Here is a 12,476-nt window from a genome sequence, read left to right as displayed (position 1 = left end):
TTTTTTTGAGGGTTCGGTTCATTATCTTGTGAGGTTGGCACACTGAATTGAAACCTTTCTTGATGTAAATGTTGCGAGTACACATCGAAGGGTGAACTCCCTTCATTTCCTTATAATTCTAGGAAAATGCATCTATATTTTCTCGTAACATGTCACGTAACTCTTTCCCCATTGTGCATATAGAGAGGGGTTGATTTTCAATGTTTTAGTTGGAAAACATTCTATCATCTTGAAATGAGTAGGACTTGAGTTAGCTAGGCACAAATGAGTCCAAGGGTTATCTTCAAATTTCTTTACTAACTCATCAAGGGAGATATTGTTGGGGGGATGATCCTAGAGGATTTAATCAATCAGGTTGTCTTCATCAGGTTGCCCCCTCCTATAGTAGCATCTAGGGTACATATTGGGTAAGCTGTGGCATGGTATACTTCATCTTCCTCCTCCTCTTCCAACTGTAAGGGTAAGTCATGCTCTAGAGAAGGTTGAGCAGGAGGGTACAAGACCAATTGCTTGGGAAGATGCCCATTTTTAATGGTCATATTCCTAGCCCTGTAACTTATGTAAACATCATCAGTGGCTAGCCATGGACTTCCAAGGATGAGATGATAACCATTGAACTTGGTCTTAGGTTGGAGAACTAAGAAGTCAGTAGGGTATTCCCAGGAATTAATGGATATCATCACATCCTCAAAAACTCCCTTAGCAACTACTGTGGATCTGTCTACAAGCTGCAAGACTGTTGTGGTCTTCCTTAATGATTCTTGGAGATTCAGTTTAAGCATGGTATCCTTAGTCATCACATTGATGGCAGCCCCAAGATCAATGAAGGTATGGGGGACAATGATGCCATCAATGTGCACATATACCACAAGACTTCCAAGGTCTAGATACTTTAGGCAAATCATTCTCCCCAACATTAAGTCACACAACTGTCTAATGCCATTAATGTTGGGGGTGTATTTCTTTCTCCTCCTAGAATGTTTGAATAATTTCTCCTTGATTAACTTGTTGTAGATGGGGAAATCCTTGATATCTTGGAGGAGTGGGATTTAAAACACAAGTTTTTCAATTCACTAAGAAGTTCAGTCTCTTCTGAGATGTGCTGGCTAGGATGGATTAGTATCTCAGGAAAAGGAGGTGGATTGGCTTGAGGAAAAATATTTTCCTTTTCCTCTTCAACATCCTCAAGTGGAGATGGAGGTTGATTATCCAGAAGCACTCTTCCATACTTGATGTTGATTTCTTGAATTTCCATAGCATAGGAAGGGTAGGATGTCTCTCCACTATAGACCTGTTGTTTTTTCTTATTGTTTGGGTTTAGATTTGGTTGAGCAGTTATCTGAGGTTGATTAGGTGGAGCGCGGTGAAGGATCTGTGGTTGAGATGGAGTTGGAGGCCGTAAGGCTGGATATTGGTTGTATGGGGGCCTCCACCACTGTGATGGTGTATTTGACTGAGGCTTTGGGGGAGCATGTGGCTGAAATGATTGGTTGAGAGGTTGGGAATGGTATTGAGGTGCATAAGACTAGGGAGAAGGTGTGGACCATGAAGGATGAGTAGGAGGACACTAAGGGGGAATGAATGCATTTTGGTTGGGGTTGTAATATGGAAAGGATGCCCCTTTCATGCCCTACTAGGATGGTTGAGGTCCTTGAGGACTTGTTTGGTTGATATAGAAGAGTTGTTGAGTCACACCTTCAGTTCCTCAACACACAACTTTCAATCCAAGCAGAGAAGTACACTTGTCTGTGGAGTGGTTTCCGTCAAAGACCGAGTAGATCTCTATAAGATTAAATGGACATTCATTTTAATGGTGCTTCCTGGTGCATGTAGGGAAAAAGATAGCTAAGGCTCTTTTTGCTTCCTCTTGATTCGTCTTGATCTCCATGGTGTCCTTTTGTAGAGTAATGGTATGCAAGATCTCACTCTTAAAGTCCTTAAACATTTTACCAATTTCACTTTTGATGGATGTGTTGGAGGAGGATGAACTGGCCAAAGCTTGACAAGCCCTACCCTTCTTTATAGCTACCCTAGAATGATTTTTGAAAATTGTCTTGGTATCATTATAAAATAACTGATAGATGTCCCCTCCCAACAACATGTTTAGGGTTTCTAGGATATATTCCCTGATCCCTCTAAGAAGGAATAACTTAAGTGATTCGGGGTCGAGGGTGCATCTAGCCCTTTTGTAGCTGAGTTGGAACCTTTCGTCATAATCTTCCAAGGATTCATGATGTCCTAAGGTCATTCTAAATATTTCCTCTTTGGTGTCTTTGAACCTACAATAATCCCTATACTTTTTGTTGAAGGCTTGTTGCATTTGAGCCTAGGTAGTGATGATGTCCCCAGGTAAGTCCATGAACCAATGCAAGACTGCATCCTTAAGGGTGGATGGGAACAAATTCAACTTCTAGTCGTTAAAGGTATAATCATAAGTTCTGCATATAATAACAAACTCAAACAAAAATGTATCAGGGTCCTCTAAGGTTAAGCCATGGAAGTGAGGAAGGGAGGACATGGTTATGTTTTTCATCCTAGCATCTCCATTAGTTTCTCTAATGGGAAAAGCACACTTAGTTCTATTTTAAGCTCCATTTCTATTCCATGGTGTATATTTGTGGAATAGTTTCTTATTATTCTTCCCCAATAGGCTCTTCAAAGATCCTAGGTTTTTCGCCTAATGGGTCCTTTAGCTCACAACAACCGAAGAAGAAGGAAGGTTGGATATTTGATAATGTGGGGGTATTTGGAAAATTTTTTCCTAAGTTGTCTCTACTCCTATGCGGCATGAAAGAAATTTATTTTATTTTTTATTTTAGGTCTTTTCAGAACTACTTGTAGAATGGAAAGAAAGAAGAAATTGCAACTATTTTCTGAATGGAACTACTTGCAGAATATACAGAACGCAGAAATTGTAACTATCTATTGAATGGAAAGAAAAAAGAAAGAAAAAATCACATCTATTTACTGAATGTTAAATAGAAAGGAAAGAAGAAATTACATCTACCTAGACACCTCCCTGACAATGACGCAAAAAAGTGATGAGCCCCAATATTGCAGCAAGGATGTTGCAACTCCTAGGGTGACAAACTTTACTTTATCAACCCAGGGTTCATACGATCTTGGAGGTGACAGTGCTATATGGACAAAAGATGAAACAATCTACTCTTTTCACTTCTCAATTTAGGTGATAGACCAATAGGGTTTTTCAAACCAGTATTCTATTCACTAGAAGGAGGCCGACTACTGATAGTGAATGCAAAGCTATCTTTAGTGTAGAAAATAAATGCTTGTCTATTTTAAGGAAATGAAAGTGCTATGAAATGGAATGAATTATCTAGCTAAGAATTAACACACATTACTTGCAAAGGAGACCTAATTTAACCTTGCATTCTATCATCTAGCTATCTGGACTAAGTAGGCATGGAAACTATCCTAACACTGCTATGACTGATATATGCATGCACTAGCTAAATATTGCAGAAAAGAGTCTTTTTGTTTTCAATTTAGAAATGCAAATGCTAAGATAATAATCCAATATTTTACAGGGTAGGAAGGTATGGAAACGCTGGTCAAAAATGGAACTGAGGGGTATGGAAGTCAAATTGAAGGCCTACCCTAGGCTTTGATCATCATTTCTACCCAAAATAGTCTAAAGTAGGCTACTACAGGGTCTCTTGTAGTTGCTACAGGATTTCTTGTAGTTACTACAGGATGTCTTGGTTTACTACAGGAAAGTTAGCTGAAAACTGTAGGAAGGTAGGGAAGGTGAAGGAAGAACTAGGAAGATGTATGATGGTGGAATAAGGTATGGGGAAGGTGCACAATACCAAAAGATCAAGCCAAATCTTCAGGATGGTTGGATTTTCTCAAGGTGGCTACAAAACATAAATGTGAATTAGTGGTTGGTAGGATTGGGAAAGAGGTAGTGAAGACTTAGATGAGGCTGCTGGAATGAGCTCCTCCATGCAGATCATAAACTCCCACAACAAAACATATTCTTTCCTTCATTCATGCACAACTTTATGTAAATGTGGAAAAGATGAGGTGAATTTGAGAAACTGATTTATTGATGGCTAATGGCTTAAATTTATCTAATGGAATGCTTTCTAATCTACAACAAACTCAAGAAACCAAAATGACAATTGCAGGTGCTTCTAAGAAATCATAAATAATGATCTACTCAACAAGGAATCCTAAGCTCTGCAATGAATAAAAGGTAAATCTATTTTTGGGCTGTGAGAGTGGGGTCCTCAAAACATGACCCCATGAGGGAGATGAGGAAGAGGCCATTGTCATAAGATATTCTAAAGTATTTTCTTTCACCATTGTAATGATGATCTACTTCTCCAACTACTGGAAGCAAAACTAATCAATCATTCAAAGACTTGTAATTTAAACAAAGCAGAGATAACTTCAACAGCTAATCTATGATTCTAATCTAAGAATACATGTACAAAAAGAGGAACCTCTACTGCTAGGGTTGGGCTCTAACCCAAGAGATTCAACCCTCTGAGTCAAATCAGGACTAGATCAAAGAAACCCTTTTCGTTGTCATAAAAATGTCAAAAATAACATTAGAATAACAATCACAATTTATCTTAGCTCGAAATTGCCTCTTGGCTAAAATAAAAATTCGAATCCTAATGAGGCCCTAGGCATTATTATTTATACAAATGAAGCTACCAATATCTTCCTAAAAATTAGGGAGGCTTGTCTCTCAAACTTGAGATTGACTTGTCTTCAACTATCACTGGCTTGGCTGCTAATGAACTTGATTGGCTTGGCTACTTGTAACTCCGAGATGATGAGATTTGGTGGAGGAATATTCAAGTGATTGAGGAGTTAAGAAGGGAGACCAAATCTCCTAAAATCCATCTTTCTTGTCTACTTCAAGTTCCTACACTTAAATTATCCCAAAACTACCTGAAATCCTGCAATTAATGCACATTATTCCACATGACATAACATCTCACCTTTACCCTTGTCACCAAGAAAAATATAATAAAATATGTAAATAAATGTGAGAAATGTTGATTTTAATAAGCTGGAGAGTGGCATTAAGGCCCATATAATTTAACTATTGATGAGCCTCATCAATTTGCCCACGATATATCATGTATGATGATTTATTCTTGAATGTTACGAAAAGCTAAAGCGAGAGTGGTGTGAGGGATCAACTCATAGATAGAGGTACACTAAATAGAAATAAGATAGGGATCTGAGGGCCTATCCTTAAAACTGTTTTTTTTCTGAGCCAACCAAATTCCCCAGTAAATAATTGGGGGAATGCTCCTATGATGAGAATAAGGTGAAGATGATCACCAATTTTTCGAAGCCTCCACCAAGGAAAAACTAGACCAATGAGAACTAATACCAATAGTCTTTAGAACGAAATCCCATATACTTATAGAAAAAGGACAACTTAAAAAGAGATGAGAAGAGTTTTCTTCAAAAAATTTGTAGAGGGTGCACCAACCTGAACCATGTTTGTCTCTTTTTTGGAGGATGGCCCAGGTTGGGACTTTTTTTTTATTGAGAATGTGCTAGAAAAGAGTCTAGATTTTGCAGGGCAACTAAGATTCCACAAAGGCCTGAACTACCAGTGCCAAAATCCACCAACCCTTTGATCCATTTGAAGGTTGTACCTAATCAGAGCATAAAATACACTGGGAGAGTAGATCCATTGGAGATCATCAACCCTTTCCCTTATATAGATGTTTGATCTCTGCAATTCCATAGTGTAGTCCTGCCAAACACCCTCCCACTGGGGCTCGAGGTCTAAATCCTTAGTCGACTTCCAACACTGGTTCCAAAAAGGAGTGGACCCTTCATTTGAGACTTGATTGAAAAGAAAAATCCCCTTGGCAGCAAGCAACTCACTCATCTCCCTTGGAAGAGTGAAAGCCTCATTACAACCAACCCAAGGGTCCACTCCCACTTGAACACTAGTACCATTCCCAATCAACCGGGACAAATCATCAACAACAATGTCAAAGGACTCAATCGTAGCTTTCCATATGACTCAAGAGTTTCTTGAGTACTTTCCCAGTGTTCTCAGCCAAACAACAAAGTCCAAGGGATCTATATATTTCCCTTTTGTCATAGATGTCCATAGGTTGTCCTTGGTTATAAGACTCTGGCATGATTTTACTACCAAAGAGTGAGAGAAACATGTGAGATCCTTTATGCCCCACCCATCCTTATCTTTTGGATGAACAATTTTCTCCCAGGCCACCAATGGGAGAACATCATCTTCCTTTGATCCCAACCAAAAAAATCGACCACATATTTCTGAATTAGAGAAATAATTCATTTCGGGACCTAAGAAAGTGAAATCCAATAAACTGGGATGGCTAATAAAAATGATTTAATAAGACCCAAGTGTTGGCGTTATGAGACAAGTATTGTCCTTGATGGCAAATCACACTGATAACAAATCATAGTGCAGAAGGATAGCAGCAAGGAATTGATGATCAGTCTACAAGTATGAAGAAAAATATATACACGCTGGTTCACTATATACCAAGTCGCGTATACAAGCAGGTTCACTATATACCAAGTCGCGTATACGCAGGTTTGCTATATACCAAGTCGCGTGTACACGCCGGTTGGCTTCATTAAAAGCGTGTGTATGTGGAAAACTCATTTTGGTCCGTGGCGGTTATTCCTTGGAAGTTGTGCCTATGGTTTTGGACCTTGGTGTCTCGACGGACGTGTTGATCCCTAGTTTTGAAGCTGTTGGTATTGGATTTCTATGGTTTTGGCTCTTGGTATTGAACAAGGCCTAAGGCTATATAAGGAGAAGAAGATCATTAGGCAAATGCATCTGAAAAATGCTTGAATATCTGATGAAGTATTAGATCCAGTATGCAGGTTATTGGTTGATGATGTATTGCTTGATCTGAGCTAAGGAGAGATCTCATCTGTTGACGGAGAACAAGATCTAAGGAGAGATCGGGATCAAATGGTTTGAAATGAACTATCTTTATATGGTTGATTATGCGTATTTCTAGATCTGCATACTGACGCAATGTTATGTTGTGGGTATAACTGAAATCTGGTACAGCTGTAAGTTATGAAAAATTATTTTTAGATCTGTACGCAGGTTGTCTTCGGTAAAACCGCGTGTATACGCGGGTTTCCTTCACTGTAGTAGCGTATATCTTTTGGAGCTTGATTTTTGGGTTGCAGCTGGATCTGACTGTTATTGCAGAGTTCTGTAGTCTGCTCTGTGTTCTGGTGACTGGGTTTGACAGGGTTTCAGTGGTTCAGTGATTCAAAGATTGATGATGCTAGTATTGGTTGTTTTATGCTTCAATGATTTGTGAATGAATCATGGTCTTCAGATTGTAATGTTGTGCTTCAGGAGTATCCAGTCTGAAAATTGATGAAAAGTGGTACCTGAAGGAAAGAAGATTGTAGGCCAGCACCTACGTACTAGTATCTTAGCTAGTACAAGAGCAAAGGGGGTTGGAGCTCCCTTCCAAGGATGTTTGGAGAACGAGAGAAGGTTGAAGCCTTCTGCAGGTTGTAGCCTGCGTACTGGTATAAGGCTGCACCAGTACAAAAGATTGTAAACTGAAGTTCTTATTAAAGAAAGATAGAGACGACTTGCAGCAGGTGGTTTTCACCCACATTGGGTTTCCACCTTATATCATGGTGTTCATGTGTGTGGTTTTTATGTGATGATTTGTTCTATTATACTGCATCTGTTTACTCTTAAATATGGTGAATAATGTCCTAATGCACTTAACTGAAGAATAAACTAACTGAATTATAAGTTTTCTGGTTATACGCTGTTTCCTTTAGACACAGTAGCGTGTACACACTGGTTCACTTAACAGAAGTAGCGTATATGTTTCTGAGCATTGAAAAAGTTTGATTGATCTGATAATACTGATTCACCCCCCCTCTCAGTATTATTTCCAACAGTTGGTATCAGAGCAAGGTCCTTCAGAGAAGCTTGATCGCTTGAAGGTAGATCGTTCATCATGAGCAACTACGAGAGAGAAGCATCAATCAGGCCACCAGTTTTTGATGGGACAAACTTCAATTATTGGAAGGTAAGAGTTACTGCGTATCTTCAATCTCTTGGTACAGAAGTTTGGGACATCGTAGAAACAGGCTACGCTTTTCCTTCAGCTACCCCTACAGATGCAGCTGAGAAAAAGAAGTATGAAACAAATGCGAAAGCAGTCAGTACCCTATTAGGATGTATATCCCAAACGGAGTTCATGAAGGTAATGCACTACAAATCAGCAAAAGAGATATGGGACAAAATTGTCACAAGCTATGAAGGAGATGACCAGGTAAAACGTGCTAAACTTCAAACTCTCAGGATTCAGTATGAGACTCTCAAGATGTATAATGATGAAAGTGTGGCTAACTATTTTCTTCAGGTAGATGAGATTGTTAATTGTATGAAAAATTTGGGTGAAGAAATAAAAGAGGCTATAGTGGTTGAAAAGGTTCTAAGATCATTATCCCCCAAGTTTGAATCTAAAGTATCTGCAATAGAAGAAAAGGAAAATCTACGAATTCTTACTATGTCTCAGCTACATGGAATTCTAACTGCTTATGAAATGAGAAAGGGAGGTCCATCAGACAGAAGAGAAGCTGCTTTCAAGGCATCAGGCAAAGAAGATTATTATGAAGCAAGCCACGTCCCAGAAGAAGAGGAAGAAGAATCACATTTTGTCAGAAATCTTCAAAGGGGCTCTGGAAGGTTCAGAGGTAAGTTACCTTTTAAATGCTTTGTTTGTGGAAGAGTAGGACATTATGCTGCAAAATTTCCTTTTAAGGATAAAGGAAAGGAACCTGCTAGATGGAACAAGAAACAGAGTGCAAATAAGAAAAGCTACTACACCCATGAAGATAGTGATGGTCTATCAAACAGTGATGAAGATGAACGAGGTAATGAATATAAGTTGTTAATGGCATTTGAAGATGATGATTATATGGATGCTATAGATGTGGATAATCTTTATGATGAAATTACTAGACTCAAGAGATGTATAGAAGAAAAGAATATGATCATTGATACTCTACAATTTCAAATTGATGAAAAGGAAAAACATCTTGAAAAATTGGAATGTGAGATTGTTTGTCTTAGAAAGGAGATTGAGAAAACAAAAGCGATTAATCTTAAATTTGCTAAAGGATCTGAAACCTTGGATGAGATTATCAATGTGCAGCGTTCTCCTCTAATCAAGACAGGTCTGGGTTATAATGGAGAAACATCTCAAGCTTCTACTTCTAAAAGTTATCTTGATGCAGCAAGAAGAAGTGAGCAAAGGCCAAATAAAAGTCATCAAGTGAATCAGGGACAGTTTACCTCAAGAACAAATCAAGAAACTTGGGGACAAGGTGCCTTAAGAACAAACAAGAGCTACAAACAGCCACAGGTAAAATCTTCCCAATTTGCCCCAAGGATGGATAGAAGCTACAATTGGTTGGATGATAGATCTGATTATCGCAGAAATTTCTTTAATGGCCAATGTTTTTCTTGCCATAACTTCGGTCACAAAGCAGCTCAATGTGTTGCCTACAAGACAATCATGACTAGAGAAGCTCAAAAGCAAAGAAGTATGACTGGAACCATGAAAAGGACTTATAACAACTTTTCGGTTCTTGAAAATGAAGTTGAATGCTCTATTTGTAATAACTTTGGTCATGAAGACTCTGAATGCAGGAGCAGGTTCTGGAAAACAACTCAGAAGGAACAAACCTCAAATGTCAGAACATGGAGAATAAAGGAACCGTAACCAGAGAGATGTGGCATAGCCTTTTATGCAGAAGGTCAAGAAAGTCTATGGTACATTGACAGCAGATGTTCGAAGCATATGACAGGGGACAAAGAAAAGCTTGAATCATATACCGCATTAGAAAAGGGGAAGAAAGTTTCTTTTGGAAACGATATCTCTGCAGCCATAAAAGGAAAAGGTGTTGCTCCATTAAAAGAGAAGGTCAAAGCTGGAAATGTCTTGTATGTTGATGGATTGAAGCACAATCTTCTGAGTGTCAGTCAGATGTGCGATCAAGGAACAGAAGTAATATTTAGATCAAATGGATGTTGTGTTCGTGATCTTGATACAGGTAAAACAGTGATCAAAGGAAGAAGGACTCCAAATAATCTATACATATTTGAAGAAAGACCACAACAATGCTATTTGAGCAAGGATGATGAACACTGGCTATGGCATAGAAGGTTGGGGCATCTAAGCTTTTCACAAATAAGGAAAGCATGCAAATATCAGGCAGTTCGCGGTCTTCCAGATATCAAAATTCCAGACAACACTATATGCAAATCTTGTCAGTTTGGAAAGCAAACCAGAACTAATTTTCCAGAGAAGGAAGGATCAGCTAGTATGCCTCTTGAGCTAGTACATACAGATACTTGTGGTCCATTCAGAAAAAGAACACCTCGAGGAGAAGAATATTTGATATTATTCATCGACGATTTCTCCAGGTTTGTCTGGTTAGGACTTATGAAGCACAAAGATGAAGCATTCGAAAAATTCAAATCCTTCAAAGCCTTGGCTGAAAATGAATCAGGACACAAAATTAAGTGCCTCAGATCTGACAGAGGTGGGGAATTTACCTCGAATGAATTTTTCGATTTCTGTGAAGAACATGGGATAAGAAGAGAATTCTCTACAGCTAGAACTCCCCAGCAAAATGGAGTTGTGGAAAGAATGAACAGAACAATCCAACAAATGGCTCGTGCTATGCTTGATGAGTCAGGTACTCCCGCAACTTTCTGGGGTGAAGCTGCACATGCTGCGGTTATTATTCTCAACAAAACAAATGTTCGTGTAAATAGCACTCAAACTCCTCATGAGCTCTGGTGTGGGAAGACTCCTTCAGTGAACCACTTCAAAATCTTTGGGAGCAAATGTTATATTAAGAATACTAATGAGCAACTTGGCAAACTTGAACCAAGAGCAGATGAAGGCATTCTTCTTGGTTATTCTCCACATAGCAAAGCATACAAGTGCTACAATAAAAGACTTGGCAGAATTGTTGACAGCATTGATGTAGTGGTTGATGAGAAGGGATATATTCCTAGGCAAGTTCATCATGAAGACATTGAAGAAGATGAAGGCTATTCTCAAAGGCAGAATGATGAAGAAGAAGAACCTCAAGAAGAAGAAGAACCTCAAGAAGAACCAGAGGAGCAGACAAGAATAGAAGACAAGACTCCATCCAGATATGTTCAAAAGAATCATCCAGAATCTCAGATTGTGGGGCAGAAAGAAGCAGGAATACAAACTAGAAGAAGAATTGCAGAAGCTTCAAGCTATTTGGCATTACTCTCTTCCACTGAACCACAAAGTGTGAAAGAGGCATGCAAAGATGAATGCTGGGTCAAAGCAATGGATGAAGAACTTGAGCAGATCGAAAAGAACAACACTTGGGAATTGGTTCCTAGACCAAAAGATAAAAATGTCATAGGGACAAAATGGGTCTTCAAAAATAAATTGAATGAAAATGGAGAAGTTATTAGAAACAAGGCCAGACTTGTTTGTAAAGGGTATGCGCAGCAAGAAGGAATAGATTTTGAAGAGACCTTTGCTCCTGTTGCAAGACTTGAGGCCATCCGAATGTTCCTTGCTCTCTCAAGCTTTCAAAACTTCAAGGTATTTCAAATGGATGTGAAATCAGCCTTTCTAAATGGAGACTTAGAAGAAGAAGTATATATTGAGCAGCCAGATGGTTTCATTCTTGGGAATGATCCAAACCTTGTATGCAAATTGAAAAAGGCTCTCTATGGTCTCAAACAAGCTCCAAGGGCTTGGTACTATCGATTGGACAAATATCTTCACCAACAAGGTTTTTCAAAAGGATCAGCAGATAGCAATCTCTATATAAAAGTTGAAAATAACAAATTGCTAATACTTGTTGTTTATGTAGATGATATTATCTTCGGTAGCAATGAAGAGACTATGAGTCAAAACTTTGCCTTGGTTATGCAGAAAGAATTCGAAATGTCACTACTTGGAGAATTGACATACTTTCTTGGATTGCAAATCCAACAAAATGAAGGAGGCATCTTCTTGTCTCAAACCAAGTACCTCAAGCAGATCTTGAAGAAGTATGGCATGGAAGAATCAAAGCCAGTGTGTACACCCATGGTTACAGGATGCAGTCTCAGTGCAAATGATGAATCAGCAGCAGTTCATCAACCAACTTATAGATCCATGATTGGGAGTTTGCTTTATTTGACAGGTACCCGACCAGACATCATGCATGCAGTCGGAATAGTTGGGAGATTTCAGGCAAATCCAAAGGAGACTCATCTTCAGGCAGTGAAGAGAATTTTCAAATATCTTCAAGGGACACAAAACTATGGCTTATGGTATCCTAGAGATACAGATCTCACTCTTCATGCTTACACAGATGCAGATTGGGCCGGAAGTGTGGATGATAGGAAAAGCACAAGTGGTGGTGCTTTCTTCATGGGTTCCAGATTA

The sequence above is a fragment of the Pinus tabuliformis genome, chromosome X, assembly GCF_031772625.1.
Source record: "Pinus tabuliformis cultivar Carrire ecotype Pingquan chromosome X, CPIR1, whole genome shotgun sequence".
NCBI lineage: Eukaryota > Viridiplantae > Streptophyta > Pinopsida > Pinales > Pinaceae > Pinus > Pinus tabuliformis.
The sequence above is the reverse complement of the archived record's forward strand: the minus strand, read 5'-3'. Positions refer to the sequence as shown.